Source organism: Oreochromis niloticus, linkage group LG5 (assembly GCF_001858045.2).
Source record: "Oreochromis niloticus isolate F11D_XX linkage group LG5, O_niloticus_UMD_NMBU, whole genome shotgun sequence".
Classification (NCBI taxonomy): domain Eukaryota; kingdom Metazoa; phylum Chordata; class Actinopteri; order Cichliformes; family Cichlidae; genus Oreochromis; species Oreochromis niloticus.
In genome coordinates, this window is record NC_031970.2 from 27,890,104 (window position 1) to 27,915,513 (window position 25,410).

General features: G+C 40.7%; 1 long non-coding RNA gene across 1 annotated transcript; it reads left to right on the top strand.

The window, feature by feature from the left end:
- Positions 1-20,257: 20,257 nt before the first annotated feature.
- On the top strand, positions 20,258-21,392 carry LOC112846951 (uncharacterized). Its single transcript, XR_003220177.1, has 2 exons — positions 20,258-20,497; positions 21,171-21,392. It is a non-coding gene; the product is annotated as an uncharacterized LOC112846951 (long non-coding RNA).
- The last annotated feature ends 4,018 nt before the right edge of the window (positions 21,393-25,410 follow it).

Genomic DNA, 25,410 nt, shown 5'->3' on the forward strand with positions numbered 1-25,410 from the left:
GAAAAAAAACCCCAAACCTGTGACCTGAGAACTTTTTTTCTAATTTCATGGAAGCTAAAAAGGGTAGAAACACTCTGGGTGCCTAACAGCTTTACCACTTTGTCAGCACCACAAAATAATCCCAGTAATCCCAAAGTGTACAATAAAGCTCTAAACTCTTTCAATTCTAAGCCCACAGAATTCATTAAAAAGGCGACATTTTGTAAAATTAAATTATTTATGATTATGGATTCGAGTTTTCCGAGACATTAGTCTACCAATGCTTCTGTCATAAACATAATTGTTTTATCATAATTAATCAGACTCTCCAGTATCACAACAATGTTTACTTGCAAAACTGAACCTGCGATCTGAGTCAGTGGCACCAAATTTCTAATAGCATTGTTTGGGCTCAGCGATCCGTCATCTCGCCAACAGGTAATGTGATAGCAGAGGAAACAGGCGATGCAATTAGATTTGTGTTGAACAGTGGGGCGTGTTTTTCTCCACTGCTTGCTTGAATTTTTAATCAGACTTGTTTTGGAGCACACCTGAGTTGACACAGTGTTCCACAGTCTGTGAAAGAGCAAGAAAGTTGACCCCTAAAAGTGATCAAGAGATGGAGATGCTGATCCGTGGCTCATGCATATTTATACTTCATCTAATTATATGTAATGAGAGGGTGTATTTGATCTGCTCAGTGCTCTTAATCAAGAGCTCGGGATGATTTCACCAATGGCAGACATCTTCTAAGCACTTATGATAATTTGATATTTGATATCTCGAGGAACTCTGGGGTCTTTGTGGGACTAACTGCTCATCTTCTTTGTTTAAGGCTTACATGGCCAATTATGTTACTATTTGAATTTTAATTTAAAAGTTTTATAGCATTAACAAACTGCAATATTATCTCACATCACATCTTTGCTTTCATTTTTTTTTTATTCAAATCTGTGCCAGTACAAGCGTGTGGGTTTACTAGAAATCTCCAAAGGACAATGTAAGTGCATGCTGCCACCTGCAAATGTTTTTATGTGAAATCTTCTTTTAAGAATTGTAAACCTTCTGGGTTAATAAAGGTAAATGCATGTTGTTTTAGCACAAATCGGTAGCATAACATGCTCAAGAGCATAGAAACAAAGACTGGAAAGACTGGAAAGCCTGGAACGGTGATGATACTTTTTTTTAATACACTGGAAAATCAATATGACTTTCAAAGAAGTCATGTTGAGGTGTTGAAGTGAAACTTCAGTGTTAGAATAGAACAAGAGCTCAGAGACAAAACACTATCTGTGAGTGTAGGTGCTGCGGGTCTCAAGTAGAGAACGGGTCACCTGTTACTGCTGAATTGCTGGCTTCTTGTGTCAGTTTGTCCTTCAAGCAAAACACTCAACAAATCCCTGAAAATAGGAGGTCGAGCTCAGCTCATTTGCTAGACACTAAGAGCAGAGTTGATTCTCCTTCACATTTAAAGGAAGTGGTTCAGGCTCACTGTGATGCCTCCTGGATGACACCTAGTTGAGGTGTTTTACGTGTGCTCCAGTCAGACGAGGCCCCGGGGAAGACCCAGGAGACACTGATTAGATTCTTCTTCTTGTCTGGCTTGGGAACATCATGATGTCCCTCCCAAAGAGCTGGAGGAGGGAAGTATCTGGGTGGTAAGGCCTGGCTATCAAACTGCTGCCGTACAGAATTGGATTTGGTTAATTTACTCTTTTTATAAAACACAACATTTCTGCATAAATCAAAGAGGTATTGACTAAAATTTTGACCTAATGATGAGTTGACACTCTCCTGGTGATCAAAAATAATTCATATTACTTGTATCTTAAGCTTTATTTGTGTATTATGAGAGAAAAAGAAGTGTGCACGTCTTTCCAGATCAAGCTGATCACCACTGCTGTAGTCCAAAGAACAAAGTTTCTGACTTTTACTTAACTTCTTTCAAGTAGAGGGGAGGGGAGACTTTGATATTTAAAATATATTGTATTGTTAGGTAGTGCTGAGCATCCAAGATTTGTGCCTGAATCTGCAGCAGTAGGCTGTTGCTTTAATGGGCTCTCTCTCAGTGGTCTATCAGACACAATCATCATATTCAGCTGCCTGTTAAATTCACTTGTAGCCATATCGTCTGGCTTTATGTGCAGATTATTTTGGCTTTCCTGACAATCTTTCTGATTTAGCTCAGCGTTGAGAAGAAAGAGTTTTAACCCAACAATGAAAATCATATCTACTCTACCAGGTGTTTGTTTTGTGCCGATAAAGGCCACAAGCTGGAAAACACTGGTCAAATAAAAAAAGTTGCTAATCTCATGAAACAGCAAGTAAGAAAGTTTTTATTAGTAGGGAAAAGGCTCTTGTACTCCACTGTATTGATCAAAGAGAGAAAGCAAAGCAAAAAAAAAAAAAAATCAATATCAAAATATGCTGATTATTGATTTACTTGATGGTTCATCTGGCATTTAAGCTGCTTGGCACAGCAAAGAAGAACATGTGCCCGTCCCATCTGTGGCAGCCAGTTCCCCTTCCCTATATGCTTTTATCTCTTACCTGCTCCCACTGTTAGAAGTGTTCCTTAATCTAGCCTTGCTTGCAACCTGTCTTCGTCTCTTTCTTCCCCTGCATCTGTCCGCGTGTCCGTCTGCCAGCCCTACCTCCCGCTCTCACCCTACCCCCCTGTCCTCCGTCATGAGGAGATGAATGGTGCTCTGTCACTCGCCAGGCTCTTCAGAGGGCCGGCGCTCCGTATGAGGAAAGTGCCAGTCATTAACAGGAGGGGGAGGAGGGAGAGAGGCAGGATGAAAAATGAGTTCATTTACGGGCAAGTCCTGTGAGCCGCATAACGTCAGCAGCAGCAGCACCCCCCTTCACCTTCTCCTCCCCTCTTCCTCCCATCACTTTCTGTAGGTGTGTGTGTATGTGTGTGTGTGTGTGTGTCTACATGAGGGGCTGGGGTGAGAAGGAAGGAGTTAGGAGGTGGCGGTAGGAGTTACTCAGCAGATTTTCACCCGTGTAAGAGAAAAAAAAAGAGGCCACTGCCTGTGAGAAGAAGCAGACACAAGATTAAGGAAGGTAAGTTGAAGTGGGAGGAATCCAAGCACAGAGGAAAAGAGGAGGAAGCATTACCAGGTCGGGGATTAGACAAAGCCTCATTATTCAGATTGGAAGGGCCAGAATGAATTTTAGCCACAGATAAATGCCTCTCACGGCTAAGTAGCTGCATAAAATCTAAAATGCTAGGTCAAACTGACTTAATTAGATTGCTGTTACCTGTCGGAACCCTAAAAGCTTTTCAATAATACAAAGTGATAAATATGCATGAATCATGTCTCAAAGTTGTATAAAGCAAAGATGTACTGTGCTTCTTTAGGCTGAGATAATATTAGAGGTAGACAACATTATACAGCAACAAGCCTAGAAAGGCTTTTTTGAGCGTTGTGGTTTTTCAGCCACAGTGAAAAGCAGACCGTAGCTTGTATGCCAGATGGTAGGCAAGATAGATTAGAAGGTAAGAAATGACAAAACTGGTTTAAAAAGGGGTGTGTGAAGGCTTTAAAATGGGCCACTAATGTGTCAGGAATTGCAGCAGAACATTTAAAACAAAACTATATTTTTGCCGGTACGACTGCTTTCAGCAGCCTTGAACATCATATACGGTTAAAGCAACAAAAATCCTGGTCTAGTTTATGTTCTTTCATTAAGCATAATTGGAAAGGCAAATTTAAGTAAATTTCCTAATAAAACATCCTTTGTGTTCTCCACTATTAACACAAACTAGGCAGGTTTCACCTCTGTTTTTGTAGTCATCCAAACAGATCCACCCAACACAGCTGTTAGTTTAAAAATGTTTTTGGCATTTTGATTAGTTGTAGCTACTCTGGTTTTGACTGGTTATGTGCAATATTAAAGTGTTTTTTTTGGGGGGGGGGTGTAAAAGCACCTGCAGTACATTATTTACACAACTGGAATACATAGGAAGTCCACAGAGTCTTTCAGTTCCTAACATGCATATATTCTAATTGTCATTTCCAACAGAAGGCAGAATAATGTGAATTTATAGTGCGACTTAATTCACAGCAAACGCAGTCTGTCACCGTCAGCTGAGGAAATAAAAGACAAGTTGTGGCTTCATGGGATCCACAAAACCTGCGACTTCGTAGTAGGAATTATGCCTGCGTGTGGATCGAACTGTTTAAAGGTGGCATAATGTAAAAATGATGAAGAAAGATGGATGCAGATGTTTTGATGTTGCGGAGAGGAGAGGAGCACTACTGTACAAAATATTTTGCTCTTCAGCTAAGGACAAAAAAGTAGTCATTCATTTTTGTAAGAAAAGCTCCTTGTGGGAACTGACTCTATCATTGAGGTTTGTTGATTTAACGTCTGGGTCTAAACACTTTCTACATTTTGAGGTGGCAGAAACATTTGTGCTCTGGTTCTAAGCTCAGATAACTAATGTTTGAGGGTGCCGTTAGTGCTAACAGTTTTGCTGGTATTTGGCCAGTCTGATCGTGATCAATTTAAGATCCCAACCCATTATCAGGTGACCACTGGCAATTAGATAGGCGCTAAAAAAGGCCAAACAACTGCACAAAGGTGTCACCAAGATGGCAAAACTAAATAAGAATTCATCTTGTAAAGCTCTGTTACTCCAGAGAATCTCATCTACATTTGCAAAAAAAAAAGCCTGCTTCATAAAATATAACTGTGTAGTTACAATACAGTATCTCCATTATTTGTAAGCAAATTGTCAACTGAAAGTAATGCTCAAAATTACAGTTTAGCTCCAGATTCGCCACAAATCAGCTCTAGTGTTTTCACCTTGCGTAGTGTGCATTTGATAGACTTACAACTCACTGAGTGTTTACCAGCTGTAGCAGCCCTGAACTGTATCTGACCCCCTGCTCTAAACCACCGGAAGGAGAGAACATTAAGACAATTTCTCAGTAGGGATTCATAAAATGCTACATCATTATGTTGTGTATAAGTTCTGGTCCTTACTGCACGTAACCATCTGACCAGTGGGCACTGGAAGACAAGTTCAATATACATCCATCATTTCTCTGTCATTAATCAGCCCATGACACTCCTGCCTCTCGGCATATTTGGGCCAACTGTAGACATTCAAAGCGGAACTGTACAAATCTGAGCTCTGGGAGAGTTTACGAAGGACATAACAGTACTTTCTCATCAAAGTGTTCATTTTTTTTAAAAGACATTTCTTTCTCTGCAGGTTACTCAATTTATGAGTGAAAATGCACAAAATGTTAATCCAATTAAAAAAATGTCCCGAAAAGAGTTTCTGTTTGATTACAAGTATAATAAAGATTTAATTTGCTTTCTTGCTGTGATGTGTAGACAGGCAAAAAGAGAGGACTGAGAAACCTTTTCAAGTAAAGCTGCTGAGATAGAACACATTGCAGGTGTGTTGTGCTTTGTGTGTGGCGGTGTTCCTCCGTAATTAATTTCATACATCATAAATGCCACTTTGACACTTAGTCAGGCATGTGGCGACATGAAAGCGGAAACCATAAATTAAATCAGAGCCATTTCCTCTTTCTCTCTGTCCAACTTCTTCCTGATTACTCTGCTTGGCTGGAGAAGACCGAGGTGCTGGAGCACTGATTAATGTTGCTCTCTGAGTGTTGATGCAGTCACTGTAGTTTGTATTAGTTAGAGCTCACACATGTCCCTCTATGTAGTAGGCAGCGGCTAAGAAAGACAGGGAGGCGAGGAAAAAAGAGAAAAATCTCTATTCTCTGTCTGCAAAAAGAGTGCATTTCCAAAAGAAATCTCACAGTGTGAAACTATTCCTGCACAGTCTGAACAATGTGCTTTTCTAGAAAATTCTGTTTTATACCCATCTCTTTGCTTGCTAAGAAAATTCTCATCAAGCGTGAATGCAATACAAAGTTTGGAGCTCTGGGACTTATGGATACCAAGAAAGTACAATATCTCTTTCTCTGCATCTCCTTTTATCAGTATCCCTGCTGCTGGGATGCACAAGCCATTGCACTTCAATAGGCTCCACTATTGTGAATGATCGCGAATGCTTCTTGTTGCCTGACTAATAGCACTAAGCTTTTGACGATGGTTTTAAGTGCAGCATAGATCTTCGCTTATCACCCCTGTGTTCAAAATGAATTTTGCCACTCACAAGCGGATACCCCTCCTCCGCAGGAACGGAAAAACCTGTGTTTATGAGTGAATTTCCCCCCAGGGCTCTGCCATTATGTGCTGCTGATTTCCTCCAGCACTGTTTAATTTCAGGCTCCAATTGGAAGTACACATTAAAAGTTAATGGGTGAGGTGGCTATTGATTTTAAGATAAATAACACGAAAACATACAGACCAGCTTCTGATTTTCATTTACCTTTTCATTACTTGATACTCTCTCAAAGTTTATAGCAGCCTTTCTTGTTAGCTGCTTTGTCTCCGCGGTGGCTCTTCTGTGCAAATGTTCTCTGTGTTTCTCGCGCGGGTTACAAATCATTTTCACTATTTTGTAGTTTCTCCTCTCGCCTATTTCGCTGGAGTATCAACGAGACAGACCTGCTGGGAAGAAAATCTGCCCCAAAGCACCGAGGCCACATATGCATCCTGGCTGATGCAGCTGCGTCTCAGCTCGCGCTGCTGGCTGCTCCCTGCCTGTGTAGCCAGTGGTCTGTCAGGCGGCGAAGCAGGGGAAACGGTGGGATAAATGATTATTTATGATCTGCCACCTCCCATCCTCTCAGCTATCCCTAGGCCCTGTTCATTACTGCTGCAGGCTGCCACTGTGTGGGAGAAAACATGCACACACGCGCGCACACACAAATGCTAAGCAGCATCTGCACAAATAAACTCTTGACAACACACACACCATTCTTTTCTCTGCCTTCTTTCCCCCCTCTCCCCCATATCTCATTCCTTTCACTTTAAAGCATCATATCTCAGGCGCAGTCTGCTATCATGTCACTTGCACCATCATCCACAGCAGAATGGGCACTCAACTTGCCAAACTTCCCCCCAGCATGCAGTCCGCTGGGAAGCAAAGACATCATCGCATACACTGCTTTGAAAAGCAGCTCTTCCACTACTCATGCTCCCTGCTTGGCATTAAGTGGCACATGGCTGATGAGTCTCTGTGGTTTTGTCTCTCTCTCCATGCATCATGTTTTTCATTGTGCCAGACTTCCAGCAGCTGGACCTAATAATCCCGGGAAAACCCAGAGAGCTCAAGGTAGCTTAATAATTGATCAGACTGAGCGTGGAGCCTGGCAGCCAGCTTGCCTAAACTACAAGGAAATCACAATAAGACAGAGAACACTATGTCCATGTTTGCTTGTGTGCTTTGACTTGTGTTCATGGTTGTTCTTTGTGTGCCTTCACCACAAAACAAATAACACAGGTGGATTTCGGTAATACAACTTTGGCAACATGTGCACTTTAAAGACATCCAAAGTAAAAGAATCACATTTTTTCCACCCACATCTGCCTTACAGCAAATATCGGCGCCCGCTTCACTTACAGTGATCTTTACAGAAAACGAGTAAAAGCAAACCAGTCCTGAGAGGAGCTTTGACGTGTCAGTCTATTAGGCTGTGAGACCTGCAGAACACAGGCTATTTCATGTTTTAAAAGCTCTGTGTGACGTCTTGTCTATAAAGAGGAGAGTTAGGGTGTACTTTAAATGGAATATACATCGCATACATCAAGAACTTGTTAAGAGAATGTATATATAAGTCCCAGGGCTAAAGCGATATGTTACAGCAAGTCCATTTAGCTGAAAATACATTGTTGCATGCTGGACACTGTAATTGTCCACTGGGCATTGGAGACCAGTCTGTTGAGTCTATAGGTAGAACCTACCATGATAACTCACAGTAAATGTCCAGAGCTGACCATTAACGGGGCGCATGGTCTTGGAGTGTGGTGTGTACAGCTGATGAATCAATATAGCCAATGATGATATATGAAGTTCAGCAGACGTGTGCAAAAGATGCTCCGTTAGGTGCTGTTGGAACGATAAGCAGCAGCTGGATGAACCAGGAGCCATAGATGGCGCAGAGAATAGCCAGGTGTTTGTTTACACACAGTGAAGATGCAACATATAGATGGTGTAGAATATAGGGACTATTTTACATAACCATCATCTTGTCATTGCATTAATTATCATTTCATCCAAGCATTTATTGAAGCTGCTGGCATTATGTTATAATTTATATTATAGGGTTATCATAATCAAATATTAACATGTTTATTACAGGTGCAGTATAACTACTTTAAAATGATTGAGTTAAATATATATATATCATAACTCATATGCTGAGTATATTGTTACAGTAAATAGTAGCTGAGCAAAGGCCTGAATGTATTCAGCTTCTTGTGGTATTTGAGTTTGCTTAGTTACAGGTGACGGAAGGATGTCCAGCCCATGGTGACCTCAAAGGCCTTAGGTCATCACTATATCGGAAGAGTATGCCACAAGGAGGAACCTCTATGTTGCAGTTAATTCTTAAAATACATGAATGTTCTGTACATGCAATTATGTGCTTGTAAACGCAAGAAGGGGCGTTACAATACCCTGATGTTATAAAAGCAATCTAGAGTGTATTTTGGGTAGAGATGTACAACTGCTTTGCAGTTTGCACCTCTCCACGCTGCGTGCATTCATTAAAATCAATTGTTTGATTGACCTCTTCTGGACTATCATTGTTTTACTCTCATCCTCAATTTCGGACCCGTAACATTTGGTGCATTGGCCGAGGGTTGAGTAGAGAGAGTTGGAGGTTGAGACTGAGAGGGTCCGAGGCGCTCGAACGAGCAGACACGAGTCAGTGGTCGAAGTGAGTGGACATAAGCCGGCTTATTCAAAGGTAAGGCACTACCTGTTGAATTATTTCCAAACAGTGCTGAATTGGTTCTGACAAAATTGAAAGTCTACTCACTGAAAATTACTGGTGAAAGTCTGTTTTGATTTTGGTGAAAATCTCATGAGAATTGAAGTTGAAGTAATGATAATGTAAGGTTAAGTGACAGTACTGAGTAAAGGACAAGCAGTTGGACTGCTACGAGGATTTAAATGCAGTTGGACTGCTAAGGAAAGAGAATTTAAAGTAGTTGGACTACTGAATTTAGGATTATAGGTAATTTGGAAACTGTGTATGGTAATACAGTCATAATTGAATATAAAGCTGGGCTTGGACATCGTTAAAGTTGGTTTGGTGGTCGTACAGGATGTCTTTAAAATACTAGTAAATTTCTGTAGAACGGAACTGTGGGATGTTCCAGTAAGTGCATTGTCGGAAGGTGACGCTTCCAATTTGTCGGTGACGATCGACATCTTCCTCTGGGAGGGATAGTTCACTTGGCAAGTGTGGAGAACAACGACGCTCCTAAATAGCCAGTGGTTGGACCACTTCACCGTTTGGAACGGTTTATGCACTTTTTTGGGTAGCAAAGCTTGGAGCTTGGGCGTTGGACGCTTTTAAATTCACTTAGGATATTTAGGGATTAGAGCAGATACAGTTTGGAACTGAGACTGTCATTGATGATCAAAAACTTGGAGTTTCTCCCTTGGAGGGTTAATTAAATTTTGTCTAAATTATGTAGGTTGTGCAATTTAAGGCCTTGTAAATATTATTTAATTTATCAGACGTCTCTGTGTTATAATTTTTATGTTTGTATATAGGCTCTGTCTGCCACGGGCACTGCAGCAGGCTGTTTATTTTGAGAGTGTGTCTGTGTTTATGTAAATGAGATGCCTGTGACTTATTTAGAGTGACATTTCCTGTTTACTAATGAGTGGCTAATGACTGACTGCAGAGCCAGGGTTAAGGACGACTTCAATCTGTGTTTTAAGGGAAGAAATGCAGTTTATGTTTATTATATTTGTGTGACTGTTGTTGATTATGATAAGTATTTCATGATAACTGTAGAATATGAGTATGGGGTTTGCTTGACACGTGTCTGTACTAGGTAAAACTGTGTAAAACTGATAGGAAGTTTATAGGGACTGCTACACATGGCTGATGCCTGTATTTAAGACGCTGGAGTTGTTTATTACAATATTGTAAGTAAAGTTTTATTTCTTGCCATGACTGTATGACTTTTGCGGGTTTTGAGATAGGATACATAAACTGTTGATACTTAAGACCGTTACCTGGGTTCTGAGAACTGAAATTGAATTTGAGATAATTTAATTAATAAATATGTCTGCAAGCCATGTGTGTTTTGGGGTGTCGAAGTAAGATGTTTTAGGATTTTTAGATGGGTTTTGTTTCAGTTTGAGATAATATATATACAGTTACATTTTCTGTGTGTGTCGTTGAGTGACAACATGCGCAGTTTAAATTGGGCGCTGTTCCTTCCTCTTTTTAGTTTCAAAACACAAAGGCTGTGAGATTAAAAATTACCGTGAGTAACGGTTTGACTTTTGACTAGGGAAATAATATGCTTACTTTTGGGTCTATGAAGATATTTGACCTTCAGTGATGTTATGAGAGGTTTCAGTTTTCTTTTTCTTTTTCTTTTGACTTGCTCTTTCTGATCATGGAAGGCATGTCCAAAATACTCGTATGAAAGCGTATTTTGTGTGATTTTAACTGTGTGAATGCTGTCAGTATTTGATTTGAGTGACTGTGTGATTTGTCTGAGTAAGTGAAAAGGGGAAGTCTGAGAGAGAGAAAGGCAGTGCGTGTGAGACGATTTATGGCGTCTGAAAGAGGTTAGAGCATTTAAAAGGTGTGTATGGAATAAAGGAGTGTGAAATATATTTCTTGTGTGATGAAAAGTAGGATGTGCTAAAGTTTGAAAGTGTTTTTAATTCAAGAAAACAAAAAACAAAGGAGTTAGATTAGTTTGAGGAACAGGAAATATTGCTCTGTCTACCGGGGCTGCAGCGACAGGAAATAGTGAACAGGAACTGTGCATGCCCATATATGGGAACTGAGTGTGTACAGAAAGAACACAGAGAGAGAGATTTAACTCTAGGCACATGAAGCAAATGAAGCCTTTAAGAAAATGCATATATTACTAATTATATGGTTTAGTGTGTCAATACAGGTGGGCGTCTTTCAACTTTGCAACCTTGAGTTCAGCAGCAGAAAAGTAGATTAAAAGAATTGGGAGAAAATAAGCCAGTCTTTGGCTCGAAATTGTGCAGCTTGAGCTCTTACTTTGTCCTTCACCCCGAGAAGACACGCAAAAGACAGTTAATCACCTGATGAAGACAGATAGAACATCGTGGACTTGAATACAGCAGGCAAACGACAGGGCCACTGATCCATTAACACTGATGACGACTGACGACCAGCAGCAGCATGTAAGACTAATGCAACATGTACTGTGAAAATACAGGCTGGGCAGTTGAACAGTGGGATAAAGAATTGTGGAAGAGCACTGGACATTGAGTGATATTTTGCCACGCTGGGACTTAATCTGAAAGAAAAGACTGTAAAGAAACAGAGAAGAAGACAGCAGCTGAGTTGAGACTGTGTTTGCTGGAGCTTTGAAGCCCGAATAGGACATTGTGCAGAGAGGACCAGTGAGAGATGAAGCTGGACGAGTTTGACTGCGAGAATATAGGATATAATTGGATTGAAAATTGAAGCCTGAACTCATGAATTGTTTAGGGATGTCCACTACAGCATAACAAAGAGGTAAACATTAGAAAAGGTGAGAATAATGAAAGAAATAATTGTCATTACCTTAATGAATAGAAAACACACATACAAATTGTTACATGTGAGATATTTTTGAAATGAATCAGAAGTGAGATAGTTTGAATCTAAAGCTCAGTGGTGAAATGCATAAATTAAATATGAATATATAGGATGCAATGAAGAAACAGCTTACACGTAGTGTACATTAACATGAATACATAGAAATGCAATGAGAAACTCAATGAATTAATTTAATGAAGAAGCAGTTTACACCCAATTAACATAAAATGCAGGGAAGAACACGCTTACATGCCTGGCATAATTGGTGTTTCTGACCAGAGACAGAGAAATGGGTTATTTAACCACTGGTGATAATAATGAAAATGTCTTAGTTTTGTTATTTTCAGGAGTAAAGCAGACTTGGACCGGCTCTCCACAGCAGCAGTCGGAAGAAAGTTAGAGGTTAACATCTATGGATAAGTTAAGGCAAGTTTCTGGTTGAATTGTTCACAGCATGATGTGTCCAGGAACCTGAAAAGCAAGCCCCAGCTCCTGGCTGAAGACCAGGAGGGCGGTAATTTAAGGTGGGAAATCAAAATGTGGGTTAGTAACTCGGGGAAAAAGAAAACTGACTGCTTAACTGGAGAGTTGGGAAGAAGTCTGGGAGACTGTGAAGTCATAGATGCAAAATAACATATACTCATACACACACAAACAGAAAATGCATTAACCTTATAAAGACAAGCTCCTGAAGCTTAATGAACAGATATTGATTAAAAACCTGGCTAAGAACATAAGCATATGCAATGAAGATCTGCTTGCTGCTTGTATGAGTGAGAGAATGGTGTGAATGGTTAATACAATTGATGGAAAGATTTAAAAGAGATGGAAAAAAAACAAAACAAAAGAAAAGTGTTTATAAGAGTGACTCAGGAGTGCTCTTGCACTGATTGATCAAAGTAAGTGATTAGTATAGAAAGAAAATGAAAATAATTAAATAATGTGATAAAGTTTAAACATGTATTTCTTTTGCCAAGTTAAATTGTTGAGATATGGCTGAGTATGGAAAAGTTTGAGAGCTTGTGTGAATGTGGACAGAGGAGCTTGCTGTGTGTGTGTGATTGAGGCCTTAAAGGAGGGGTAGATTGTTCAGAGGTGCAAATTTGATTAGGAGGTTTATAAATTAGTGTTGACACATTGTTGTAAGGTGTTAGGCTGAATCTGAGTATGGTAAAGTGCTTAACCGGGGTTATTGTTGTGTACGAAACGGTGTAGCTTTTGGCGAGGTTTTCGGTGTGTTGAATGGGTGAAATTTAAGATGGTTTAAGATTTTTTGGGGCTGTTGTTTTTCATTTTAATAGAGGGAGTTTTGATAAATATGGACAGGTCTAAAAGGGCCCATAGTTTTTATAACAGTGCACTTAGAAAAAACCTGTCAGGTGATTTTGTTTTGTACTTTGATGAGCTAACAATCAGCTCTCTTTTTTCTCATTTTTGCTCTAAGCAGGCCTGGAAGAGAGTGAACTGACGGCGCGGACAAATTACCAAGTAAGGATTGCAGCGAGTCAATCCAGTCAAAAGTATAGAGAACTATTTTCCTAAAAAGGAAAAACGAAATAAAACAAATGATTGAGCTCATTTTGCTGATGTGGAGCATCTGATCACGTGCGCAGAAGGCTGCAGATCAGCAAAATTATCATGTGTGAATGCATGGGAGTGAATGTGAGTGATGGGACCAAGAGGGAAATAAATGAAAGGTTGACAAACAGGACAAGTGGGAGACTTAAATCTGGGGATGCTGATTTTGGGATATTGATGTGTGCGTTGAGAAAATTATTTATTGGGGTTGGATTATGTTATTACATTATAGGATGTTAAATGCTAAAAGGGAAACATTGATGTAACTTAAGTTACCATGAACGGAGGGGACACATGATTAATAACTGTTCTGTGTAAGTTTATTTTGGGTTATAACACAGGTTGGATCATCAGTGGAGAAAGTGAGTATAAAAGGTGATGTTCTGGTTAACACACAGGCTTTTGTTTATAGGACGTTTCAAGGATGCAGGCTGTGGATGGAGCCAAGAAAAGATTTGACATGATGATTAATTTGATTTCATTCCTTAAAAACAGGTTTGAAGGTCCGGAGCATGTAGACTTAATATGATATGACTAACCTTTTTTAATGCCCTAACCTGAGTGAAGGATTTTGAGTTTGTAACACATGAGATGTGTCACAAAAAGGGGGGAGTTACAGGATTTAAGGTTTAATTTGAAAGGGGTTTTAGGATTACTTGATGATGTTTAGGTTTTTTGATAATTTAGGTATGGTAAAACTGAGGCAGAAAGTGTTATTTTCAGGTTATTTTTGATTTCTAGAATAAGAGGTTATAATTTAGGCGTGCACATACAGATATGTCAAAGGAAAATTGTATATATGTTATCAGCTACATGAAATGTGTCTACGTGACGTTTACCTAATAACTTATGTGATGATAAAGTTGTTTACCGACTAGCAGCTTGCTCTCTTCTTGAACCTACAGACTTAGAAAAGGGGAACTTCAGCTCTGAGTTCTGAGAATAACTCTGGTATTTTTATAAGTAGACAGGAAACACGTCGAGACCGCCGTATAGGGCAAATGTGTTAGAGCTTGTAATTAAATGTGGGCTTGAAAAGAGGAAGCAAATTTGGTACAGGACGTGCTTGAGATGATCAGATGAGAGAAAGGAGAAGAACAGAGCACAAATACACCGAGTTGTTTATATTACAAAGAAGATCAAAAGCTTGTTAGACACAGGTTATAATGGAAGCATAAAAGGGATGAGAGGAACTTTACATAACATAGAAATCCTGCAACAATTCGTAAATTGCCCAAACACAGTGTTCAGACCGGATATGCGCTACCCGTTAAAGGGGGCGAAGAAATCAGGCCTAAGTTTGAAAAATGAAATGGGTTAACTCGATAGAGGATGTTTCCAAAGGTAGAGAAAATAATGTAGGACCTTTTACCAGGAGAAAGCTAACTGTATCTTTTACACTTTACAGTGTGTATTGAGGGAAGTCAGGAATAGTTTAAATTAGGATTGAAAAAATTAAACTAGGTGAAAAGGGGGTGTAGCAAGTAGATTTAGGGCAGTTCACAGCCTGGCGTAAATGCAAGGTGCCGTCACACAGCTTAAGTTATTTGTTTGATTTATTTTATGACAAAATAATAAGGAAACATTGAAAACATACAACCCGTTGAGGAGACAGATAGGGTTGGGGAATTGAAAGGGTTGGTTTGTTTAGCATAATGCACTACAAAGTATACAAAGTTTATATAACATGATGCAAACACACGAATCAGAGACACGTAATGAGAAAACTGATTAGAATGCTCCTTACAATTACATGTTTATTGTATGCAATGATATTAACTATGGCTGTGTTGTTTATTGTCTATATTTTGCAGGGCACTCCGAACCACTTGTCTGAACACGGAGGCCAGTCCAGCCCAGCACTTCCTGAGACTGTAGTTGCTAAAACAGGATCGGTAAAAAAGACAAAAGCGCGAGGGGTCAGGTAAAGGTGATGAGTGTCTCAGCAGGAATAAGGGCATAGGGTTGAATTATGGTAAAGGGTCTACCAGCTCATTCACATTTGATTTGTGTGACGTCATTAAGTGTACAGGAGCTAGTAGTAGCTGGAGAGCGTATGAGGTACGGGTCTGCAATCACCCCATGATATGCTTAGGGTAAATTTAGTTGATGCAAAGTCTAAGCCGCTCGCAGAAAGCTTAATCACCATTCTGACTGATCAGATGGTAACTTCGGGAACAGTAGCTCAAAAGGAACAGGAACCAAAAGGGAGAGTACTTCTGACAACAGATTACTTTAGACTGAAGCTTAAAGAGTTGATAAAGCGCGCCACGGGTTTCAAGGACAGTAACCTCTGGCTTGATTGGGTGGCTCAAGATGCTAGAGAACAACATGTATCTGACTGTGTTGCCTGTGCTTCAGCTAGGTCACGGTTGTTTACAGAGCCCGCACCATTGCATTAGAGGATGAGTGGGGCTATGATTGTATGTTACAGTTAACTAGAAGTGAAGTGACTACTGGCAACTGTACTGTGTTGTCCAGACTTTTCCCTGCCATTTCAAAGCAGACAGCAGTGGGACCATTTATGCTAAAATTAGATAATTACATGTTTCAAGTTTTCTACAGATAATGAAAAGTACAAGGTGGGAGAGATCGACCCAACTAGGTGTGCTGTCACACTCACAGGACGAACCACCAACAATGTAAGCGACCCTACCACGGTAATTGGAACATGGGCAAGAAGTGGGCTCTACTAATACTGTGGGGAAGATATTCGTGTTCCTATGGGAAGCGTAGGGACATGTGCGATGGTGCGATTGGGAGCTCCGATCATGCTTATTGGAAACCAGGTAAAGGCTATTCCACAACATAACACGTGAACTTTAGCTGCCATACGTAAGAGATACATTTTGGCCAAAAGAGGGACCCAGACTACCCATGCATATGATCCTCGTTTGAACTCGCCGACCTGGATAGACTCCATAGGAGTGCCCAGGGGAGTTCCTAATGAGTGCAAGCTGGTAAGTCAGGTAGTTGCAGGATCGGAGAGTATATTTCTTTGGGTAACGCCTAAGGAAAATGTTGGCCGTATTATGTTCATTACAACCTGCTGAGACTCTCTGACCAAACCAGGGACGCCATGATGGGGTTCGCAGAACAATTAGGTCCGAGTTCGCTGACGGGAGAGCGAAATCGAATTATCTAAAACCATGCATGAGCACTCAGGTATCGAAAATATGCTGGCGTCCTGGATGACATCTGTGTTTGGACAATGGAAAGGTGTGGCTAAGTAAACTTGGCAAGTGTCAGTGATGTTTTCTTTGACTGTACTTTTGGGAATATTGGTCATCGCTAGTTGTGGTATCATTCCTTGTGTCAGAGGATGGTTGGTAAAGATAATGGCGAGGGTTGCGAACCCTGCCTGGGTTGAGGGAAATTCTTTATTCCTATTATATAATCTGCATTATTATGATTGCATTAAGAACATGTTTTACAGCATTGTTTACCAGTAATATTGTTTACAGGGTTCATATTGCATTGCATAGGTTTGTCATCACATTCATTCTATTCACAGGTTTAGTTCATTTTATACACATTGCATATCTGTGCTTGTTTAGAGTTGATGTTCTATCCAAGAGGGTTTTAAGCTTCACTGGTGAGAGTGTCCAGGTGATACATGTTGAGGGAAGATGAGAACATAGCAGGTGAATTGCATGCACGCTTACAAACACACATGATTTAAATATAGGCCAGGCCAAAGGCCTGGACTTGATGCAGCTTTCAACTTTACAGCTCCTAACTTGCAGGAATGGCGGGGAGTGTAATGAATGAATGCAAAACATGCTTACAGACACAAACATGACAGGGGTTTATTTTACAGGGTAAAGGTGGACCACAGGTTGCTTTGTTTCTGCTTAGCAACTACTGAGGTAAATGGTGTTAAAGATAAATATGCAATAAGTGAACAAGAAATGTGTGAGGGTGAGCCGGGTGAAACAAAATGTTGTAGATAATGGAAACTTGTCTAACGGGCATTAACAGTAACCTTTGCATGTTATGTATATGCTTGAGGCCAAAGGAGGCATAAATCCAGATAGAAAACTTTGAAGTGTGCTTTTTAGCGGAGATTTAGGCTGACAGGGGGATGGTGTATATTTTACCCGGGGTGTGTTTAATAAAAAAAAAAACTAAAAGCGTTGCTCACACACATAAAGAGTATTGAGATTAAATAAAGTTAATATAATGGATAGAGCCCAGAACAGGAAAATACATAAGTAAAATCAAATGTAATGTTTGATTTCACTTTTATTGGGAAACAATCAGGCTAGAAATGTGAGTAACCTATGTTTAAACTGTGAAAACACTCTCCACATACATTAAAGCTGTGCAACTCTGAGTGGGCCATGCAATCAAGCAACTGTTACATATCTGTATTAAACTAGCCAACATAGACTCACCACCACATGATGTTGCCCTGCAGCGGGGGCAGAAAATCATTTGCAAACTAGGGATCTTATGTTGATTATCATATTCTTACTTATGTACACACACACACACAGAAGGGAAAAATTTCAAAACAAAACAAAAAACAACTTCGCTTAACCTGTCAAGCACAGGAGCAAAATAAAAATCTCTTTGGGCTCTGTTAAAATTTCTTTAGTAAAAGTGTAAAAGGCCAAACCTAGGAGGTTGGGCAACCCGGAAAGTCCCTCCAGTATCAGGAGTTAATAGTCAGGAAACATTCTTCACTTTAACGCGTTTTTTATGAAAAACCACTGACTCATAGATGCAGATAGACATACAAGTGCACATACATCCAGATGTGCATTTAGACATTAAAAGTGTAGAGACATGTACACACAGATTGGCAAACCGGTACAGAGTCTAACTGAAGAGCTTAACAAAGCAGACGTGGCAGTAGGGTTTGTGATTTTGCCTGATATGATATTGGGAACCAACTTTGAATAATGACAGGAACCTGAGATGAACACAGTAGGTTAGTAAGGTGTAGCAGAGAGAGGGTCAGAGCGAAGGTAGTGGACCTGGGAATAGTGTAGTGACGTCTTTGGAAGACGTCAAAAGGGGGAATTGTAGAATTATAGGGACTATTTTACATAACCATCATCTTGTCATTGCATTAATTATCATTTCATCCAAGCATTTATTGAAGCTGCTGGCATTATGTTATAATTTATATTATAGGGGTTATCATAATCAAATATTAACATGTTTATTACAGGTGCAGTATAACTACTTTAAAATGATTGAGTTAAATATATATATATCATAACTCATATGCTGAGTATATTGTTACAGTAAAATAGTAGCTGAGCAAAGGCCTGAATGTATTCAGCTTCTTGTGGTATTTGAGTTTGCTTAGTTACAGGTGACGGAAGGATGTCCAGCCCATGGTGACCTCAAAGGCCTTAGGTCATCACTATATTCGGAAGAGTATGCCACAAGGAGGAACCTCTATGTTGCAGTTAATTCTTAAAATACATGAATGTTCTGTACATGCAAATTATGTGCTTGTAAACGCAAGAAGGGGCGTTACAATACCCTGATGTTATAAAAGCAATCTAGAGTGTATTTTGGGTAGAGATGTACAACTGCTTTGCAGTTTGCACCTCTCCACGCTGCGTGCATTCATTAAAATCAATTGTTTGATTGACCTCTTCTGGACTATCATTGTTTTACTCTCATCCTCAATTTCGGACCCGTAACAATGGCAAACAAATAAAAGCACTATTAGCCACTGGTTGTATGAGATTGCTAGTGGCTTCCTTAATGGGCCACACTTTACAGTATGGACTTCCCGCAGACGCCCCTCCAGGCCCTGCTATTTAACACTGTAGGAATAGTATAACATGATTACATCTACTATGTTATTTACGTAACCACGAAGTTTACCAATTATTTATATCATCAACAAAGAATAGGAGAAGCACGAATCAATCATTAAAGATTAAAAATATACCAAAAAATGTACAGACAGTGACTGCAGTGGATGCTTTTCATTATTGGTAACACTTAGTTTTGAATATTATAACTTCACTCTCCTCTGTGATTGGCTTGTGGACAGATAACAAGACCAGTTGTAGCACGTATCTTTGACACTGCCCTCATCTGACCCTCTCTTCAGAAGGATGGCCAGTCTGTAGCTGCCCTTGAACTGGTAATGGACTGCCCACGCACTATAGTCCTTTCCCACTATACCTACTCAGGCTGGTTCAGCACAGCACTGCTCGGCTCAGGTTAGGGTTTAGGTTTTTCCATTAGGTGGTAGCACTTGGTACCAGGTAGTTTTTTAGTAGCTGCTCAGCCAGGTTTCCAAGTGATCTGAGGGATGCCACCGATTACTGACTGGCTAGTCAGTGGCATCACTCGATGAGCCATTAAGGCATCTCCTTCACGAAAATCAAAACCGCCTTGTTTGAAACCCGGCAATCTGGGAAATAGCTACACAAAAACCAACGTGATTCCAAAGTCTGACGAAAAGCCACAGACTGAGCAGCAGGTATACCATCGCCTTGGCGTCCTCCATTGTTGTGGCGTTCATGCTGCATACAGATGACGTCACAGGACTTTTGCTGCATGTTATAACGACCCTACGCACATTAGGTGGTACTCGATAGTAACGCAAAATGACCAAAACCAAGTCGATCTGAGTCGAGCCGTGTAGGTTCTAGTGGAAAAGGGCTAGTTGTAGTGCAGAGCTTTGCAGGTCCACATTGAGCCATTGCTTTTGACATGTTTCTTTGATCTTTGTTACTTTTTGTGTTTCTTACGGTGCGTTCACACCGAACGCGATAGAGGCGGCCAGAGCGTCAGGTTTACATGTAAAGTCAATGGAAAGAGGCTGATGACACGCGATTGCGCGTCCGGCGAAAATTCTGAAGCAGATTTGCGTCGCGAAAACGCCAAAACGCCTGAAACGCGCGTCAGTGTAGCGCGTCTGGCGCGTTTGACTCGCGGAAAAAACCACGCGCGTGAGTTTTTGTGTTGCATTTTGTGCATACGCGTCTTTCGCCTCTACCGCTCGAGTTGGAAAAATTTGAACTCCAGCGTCAAGTCGCGCCGCGTCAACCAATCAGGAGCCTGGTGACGTGGCTGTAACCAGGTCAAAGGGGCAGATCAAACCAAAGCCCTTCATTCTTCATTCAGTATGGAGGAAAAACTCATCAACGCAGTGGCTAATCGTCCAGAACTATACGATGCTAGCTGCTACTTCTACCGGGACAGGAATAAAAAGGACCGAGCTTGGAGGCACAGAAGTGAGGAGATCGGGCAACCTGGTAAGTTCATTTGTTCTTCTTTTTAATTTTCAGACTGACCCGATGAAGCCGCGCTAAAGCTAGCAAGCCCGCCTACTGTCCCGCTATTTTCCCACTGATGTACAAATACCGTTCTGGTTTTATGCATGTTGTCATATAGGAATATATTGTTTATTAATAAACAGCACACAGTGGTCCCGCTCATCCGTCACTGCCTCGCTTTTTCGCTGATTTTTCATTGCACCGTACAGCATTGCATTCTGCAGCCTGATTGACAAATCTCCTCCGTGTCGTGTCTCCTGCGCTTGCCAAATTGATCATGTTTGGTTTTGATAACCATCACGTCCAATAGAAAAAACAGCACAAAAACACTCATAACTATGACCCTCATTCGGAAATAGACACCTGCACCGGGAGGAAAAGGAAAAGGCGCACGAAAGTGGCAGGCAGATGAAGACAAAACGCGGCATAAAAATACTTTTACGTTTTGCAGTCTACAAAGGTTTGCACTTTGAGAATCAACTTGTGAGAACTGTGACTAATGTTCATGTGTGTGGGGAAAAAAGTGTATAAAGTGCGTGGCGAGGGGCTAGTTATTCTGAGAACCCCTGCTGCAATAAAACAGGGACCACTGTATATACTTTCTCTATGATTATTGTATTCAACCTGTTAACAGTTAATATTGTCTTGATAGAACCAACTGATTCTGCTGCAGAGCATCCCGTTGCTTCTCCTGGCTCCCCAGTCCCTGAGCTCCTGCTGCTGCACCCACAGGTATGTACAGCAAGCACTGATAGCTCTTTACTCGGTGTGGGATTGCCTTGTGATCACCTTTACTAAATATCTACAACTAATCTGATTATATCCTGTTTTGTTTTTTCAATGTTGAAATTAAAATCTAGTAGCAGCCTTCTCATTTCTTTGTGTTTTGTGCTGTGTTTTACACGCCCAGAGAGGAGGACAGCTCCGAGGCAGATGAGGGACGGGTCCCAGGACGGTCCATCGGCAGTGGAGCTGGCCATCCTGGTGTCCCTGAAGAGGCCACGCCAGTCTGCAATGGAGCATTTCCTCCTCAGCCTTGTTCCTGCTCTGGAGAGCAGCTGGGTCCTTTTTATTCCTGTCTCTCTGTAAATACTTATATATTTATGTTTAATGTTTTTCTGTTTGAGAATTTTAATATTATTTCAAATAAATTTTTATAATGACTAATGTCTCAGTTCTACTACACAGCAAATGTTGGCACACGACTTGACACATGTAGAATTTATTTCATATTACACTAATGACAGAATATACTAATACAGTGGGATGCAAAGGTTTGGGCAACCTTGTTAATAGCCATTATTTTCCTGTATAAATCGTTAGTTGTTACAATAAAAAATGTCAGTTAAATATATCATACAGGAGACACACACAGTGATATTTGAGAAGTGAAAAGAAGTTTACTGGATTTACAAAAAGTGTGCAATAACTGTTTAAACAAAATCAAGCAGGTGCATAAATTTGGGCACCACAAAAAAAGAAATGAAATAAATATTTAGTGTATATCAATGTGTGTGTCTCCTATGTGATATATGGGGGGCCTTTGTCTGGACGTGCTTCCCATCCAGAGCTCCACAGCAGAGAGGGAAGTTCCAGCGCTCCTGGAATCCCTCTGTGATGGACCGCCAGTCTCCAGGTGAAGGCACAGCCATGAAGTCGCCCACTAGACAGTCCCAGATGGCCGTCGCTACCTGGGGGGTGATCTGGCACACCGTGGACACACCGACTCTGAAACTGAACGCGATGGTCCTGAAGGAGTCCCCGGTGGCAAGGAACCTGGACAAAAGTGTTCAAAATTAGTATTATGTGTACTGCAGTTACAAAATACATTATTCAAATTCCAAAATACTTTTGTGATGTCAGATTTAAATTACAAAACATAAATCTTACATAAAACATTTTCTAATTATAAGGATAATTACATAATATATATTAGATATAATATAAAACAGTCAGTTGTGTTTTGTTTTAACTTTACCATATCATAATTTGATTGGTAGCAACTTTTACCACTACAGTGAGCCAATCACTCATAATTCCTAAACATGTAAATCAGGCAGGAATGAAGTAAGACATTAATAGAAATAAAGAGTTGTATGTTGACATGTAGCCCTTTCCTTGCTTAAATCATTAATATTTTTGAAAAATTAATCTGTGATAAGACATAGCTTATCAAGATAGTTATATGGTTCTAAAGATGAACCAAACTGTTCACAATTTTATCTACCTCTCAGTTTAAAGAAAGGCTGGTGACCCCTGTTATAGAGTCTGACAGCTGCGAGGATTACATACAAATATTCATCTATACCAGAATTAAACCAGGTGTAAATAAGGAGTGAGTATCACTACAAAGATTAACCCACAGTGGCCCTTGTACCAGTTTGATATCAGCAAACACAGAGAGCATACACTGATAGACACCACAGCCATGCTATCAATGCAAACACTGATAACAGCATAAATTGAATTAAATCGGGACTTGATGAGACCTTTCAAGCATCACTAGAAATATTATAAACAGTCGTCTCCATACCACAGTTTGCTATCAGTAAACACCGACGGCATTCATTGATAGCATAGCACATCCATGTTAGCAGTGTATAAACGATAGTTTAGCATATTAGCACAGGTATCAATAAAGGACTACCGTATTAAACACTTTTACTAACCGCAGGCAGATGGACAGGCGCTCTGCAGGTGGGATTGAGCGCCTGTAGTTGGTGTCTAGGCGGGCGATGCTTGGACCAACGCGGGACAGCAGGTCCTCAAACTGGGCGAGGGAAAGACGGCGATATCGCTGAAATCGGCTGTCATCCAGGCGCAGCTCCTGGAGCAAGTGGTGAAACTCACCAAACTGCTCACCCGTCTGGAGGACTTGATGGACCCAGGTACGGCGAGGACGTCCTTAACGCTGCTGCTCTGCTCTCCACAGTAAATAGAAACGCTAGCTCGACAGCTGCCGTCTAGCAAAGATACTGTCTGGCACAACTTCCTCCCACATCCCTCCCACATTTCCGGTTCACGCGCGTCAAAATATGCAATTTTGACGCGCGATGGATTTTTCTTGGACACGCGTTCGAGGTGCGAATGTGCACGCGTCAAATTAGGGGCGTTTGGGGCGTTTTCGCTCGCGCCTATCGCGTTCGGTGTGAACACACCGTTACTCCTCAATGTGAACTCTACTATGTTCGTCATGTCTCCTGTTTCAGCCAGCGTATCAGCCAATCAGCATTCACCTCCCACCAAACAGTCAACTGTTTTTTGGACGATTCCTTGTGAGTGCATAGCCTCTGCATAGAAGAAATTCCCATAATCCTTCTCTCTGCATAGCCATGGAACTTCACAGATGGACACCAATGTGCAAACACTAGTCCAAATTATAAAAATCAGACACAACAACCGGTAATCTTTCATTTAATGACTTCAGCAGGAATTGTACAATTAGAAATGGTATCTGTCGGTATAGCTAAACCCAGTGTGGCACCGATGCCAGGCCGTCATCCACTTAACCTGAGATGCAGCTATCAACGACATATGATATAGCAAGGATTAGATAAAACACAGGCAATCTGTGGTTAGTTCTTTCCCCTTTTAGTGTTCATAAATTACCAAAGTGCAAATCAATGTGATGAGTTAGTCATGTGAGTAATGAAGAAGACTTTCATTACATGGTGCTTGCAGTGAAGTCTTCCCCATGAGAAGAAACCGGGCAGCATTTGTTAAAATGGATTGGTGGTCTATATATAACCCTCCTGACTCAATACCGCCTCTTTATTACTCCTTAGGGTTAACTGCCTAAGGTGTTTTTTTTTCTTTGAGAAGTATATTTGATTATTACTGCTAACAACCTCTAGCACCACAGAAAATATGATATTCCCTTGAAACTAGGCTCTCAGCCCCCGAAAGTTTTCCTGTCTTGGAAAATCCTGGACCTTACAACTTAAAGTCTGATATTATTGTCCCAGAAACTGGCATTTGTGGAGATAATGAAAACAACAACAACAACAACAACAAAAGAAAAACAGCAGCATTTTTATTTTTAACAAAGACTTATTGTTCACTATAAGCGGCAAAGCCCACTAATGCCTTTTATCTGGGTTCAAAGTATAAGCTAAAGTTCACAGAGGTAGAAAGTGGAAGTAGACAAAACATTAAAGTGTCCTCTTAATTTCCTGTTTTCTACTGACTGCCTGTGTTTGTTCCTTTCCATTATGACCTCATTTCCTAATATTAACAAAGCTTCAATGCAGCACTATTTGCAATACAGATCATATTTCCTTCATCAAGGCACTTTTGCACTTGAAGCTCACCAAACTTAACTACAGCATAAGTGATCAGAAGTCAATGAACTGAATGAACTGGTTTTGATGCAAAAATCATAATACCAAGTACGTTTGTCTCTTAGGCATTTAATTCAGTGTCACAACTGATGTTTCCTCAAAGTGAAGATATAAGAAAGCCGACATAATAGCTCATTTATGAAATGCCTTTGAACCTAACTGCACTCTCTCTCACCTGTTGAGAACACCTGGCAGTGAGTGATACAGTAAACGGGCTGTGGGAGAAAAGCTTGCCTGTCACCTTTTCTTGTTCCATATCCTCTTTCCCTACCAGGACAACCCATCAATAATTACACGCAAACTCCCCGTGGCTTAAAATCTTTTATGCTCGCTCCTTCCCTTCTCACTTTCCATCTCTCCCTTTGATTTTCTCTCCTCTGCATGTCAACACAGTCAGGTCCCTTGGCACCAACAGAGCTATCCGCTGTTGCATCCTCCCTCCCTCTGCCCTGTCCCATTACAATGACAATAACAGATAAGAATATTTATTATGTTGGCTCACCACTCCCCGTTCCTCCAAACATCTCTCAGGGGAGCGGCTCCTCACTATCA